Source organism: Colobus angolensis, unplaced genomic scaffold (assembly GCF_000951035.1).
Source record: "Colobus angolensis palliatus isolate OR3802 unplaced genomic scaffold, Cang.pa_1.0 Scaffold500, whole genome shotgun sequence".
Lineage (NCBI taxonomy): Eukaryota > Metazoa > Chordata > Mammalia > Primates > Cercopithecidae > Colobus > Colobus angolensis.
The window spans coordinates 252318-254424 of record NW_012118489.1 but is presented as its reverse complement, the minus strand read 5'-3'; the positions used below and the strand labels follow the sequence as shown (position 1 = coordinate 254424).

Below are 2107 nucleotides of genomic sequence, written 5' to 3'. Positions count from 1 at the left end.
GCATTTTTAGTAGAGACGGGGTTCCACCATGTTGGCCAGGCTGGTCTCGAACTCCTGACCTCAAGTTATTCGCCCGCCTTGGCCTCCCAAAGTGCTGGGATCACAGGCGTGAGCCACCGCACCCAGCCTTAAGTTCACTTTATAGGTGGGATGGAGAACCTTGTAGGAGTTAAGAGCCTGGGCCACCAGCTTATTAGAGCCAGGGGCACCCACCCGGGTACCAACTCCACACTTCCGTCTTCCTCCCCAGCTACCAGGATCAGCATGGGGTGTAGAGCCTCCTGCGTGCAGAGGTCTGTGTGAATGTGCCTGGGTGTGCGCTGCGTACCTGGAGGTCTTTCTGCCTGCCGCCCCGCGGGGTACTTTGTGGACTGAGGGGCCTTGTGCACCTGGGGGACCAGGGACACAGTGGTGAGAAGATGGAGAGGTCTTGGCCTCGCTCTGCCCTTTTTAGCCCCTCAACTTCTGTCTCTTGATGTCTCTTCGCCAAGGCTCGGAGTCCCCTTCCCAGCCGCTCTTACAATGGAGACAGGAGATTTCACTGAGGGGTGGCTCCTGGAGGAGGGGGACTTCGGGGCAATGGGGGACCCCCGGACAGAGAACAGAGGTGCTGGGCGTGGGGTGGGGAGATAACTAAGCCAGCAACTTCAGCATCACCACCACCAAAACCCGAGACATCCCGATCCCCAGTCCCACTCCCCAGCCGGGACACGGGGCAGAGTCTCGCCAGTAGGGCTTGAGGCCACCCAGCTGCCCAGGGCGCACCCCGACCCCCGGTCCCGCCAGCAGGGCACGAGTCCGCTCCGGATCCGTCCCGGGTTTCTCCCGTGTCGCCGGGGTCTCCGCCCCTCTAAGCTGCCGCCGAAGCGTCGCCGCGGGAGCCACGCGTGCCACCCGAACCCCTGAACCGCTGGGCGCCCCGGCCCGCGTCGCCAACGGAGCTGCGGCACAGCCCGGGCGCTGACCTTCGACGTTCGAGTCGGGCTCCGACAGCGCGGCGGAGTCCCCGAGCGTCATCCTCCTTTGACTCTTGGGGGCTCCAAAGGGACCTATCGCTTGGCACCGGGGGTGTCTGCGCCCGCCGCCGGCCCCGATTGGCTTTGCGGCATCTCCGCCCTGGCTCCAGCTCCGGCTCCAGCGAGGTAGGGGGGCGGCCGGGCCTGGGGAGTGGGGAGAGGGCTAGCGTGCTCCTTCACCGCGGAATGGGGCAGCAGAAGGCCACCGCCCCCCAGGGGGACCAACGGGTTGCGCCTCCTTCTGCCCACCCCTCCCAGTCTGGTGACCCAGAAAACTGAGTCAGAGGCTGCGCTTCAGGTGTCCAGAAGTGCTCCCCCGCCTCCCTCTGTTGCCATGTCGCTCCCACCGGTCCCCAGGGTCCGGTGCCCAGGGGAACCCCCGCCAAACAGACCGCTCCCTTCGCAGTCTTCCTCTCGCCCAAGCCCAAGCCCCCACTCCGGGATAGAGGCAGAGGGCTGACCCTCACTCGGGAAGACCCTCCAGGACAGCCTCCGTCCTCCACGACTGTGGCCCTCTGGGGCCCCCACCCCCATTCGCTGGGCCATCTTCCTCAGCCCCTGCCTCTGCCCACTCCCTAGGCCTTCTCTCCCGCCCCCACTTCATCGCCTCTTCCTTGTCTCTATTTCCAAGGTTGTTCTCTTCCAGCCTTTTTTCTGACTTTCTTTTCCCCTTGACCCCTTCCGCCCCCGGATCTCCGCCCTCCACACCCCGGGGCGAAGGGGGTGTGTCACACTCCTTTCTATTTACAGTGTCCCAGGGGAGGGGGTGCGTGCTAGGATTTTTTTTTTTTTTTTAATCTGCTGGGCCCGGAGTCACGAGGTGTCATGTCTGTGATTCAGTGTCGAAGCCTCCTCCCGCTTCCCGGTCTGTCCCCTGCGGCCGCATCTCCTGTCTGCTTTTGTCTGCTCTCTGCCTCCATTCCCGTTCTTTTCGCTCTCATCTTTGGGCGCTTTGTGCAGTCGCCTTCTTTGTCTCCGCCTCCCTGGCGACTAGGCTCTCCCTTCCCTCCCTCTCCTCCCTTCCCCAGTGTCAAGAAGCCATCGGCCTCAAGGGCATCGATATTTCAGGTGTGTGGGGGTGCGGTGGGAGT

At 63.7% G+C, this 2107-nt stretch overlaps 1 protein-coding gene across 2 annotated transcripts in view; it reads left to right on the top strand.

Annotated features, from left to right (window-relative positions):
* Positions 1-908: 908 nt before the first annotated feature.
* The window catches only part of NAT16 (N-acetyltransferase 16 (GCN5-related, putative)), an 8878-nt gene continuing 7679 nt past the window's right edge, over positions 909-2107 (top strand). Inside the window, exons 1-2 of one of the 2 annotated variants that reach the window (XM_011960028.1) lie at positions 969-1142; positions 2045-2084. The gene's annotated coding sequence lies outside the window, so the exon portion shown is untranslated. Of the gene's footprint in view, positions 1143-2044; positions 2085-2107 lie in introns of both variants that reach the window. The other variant, XM_011960030.1, reaches the window with a different exon arrangement.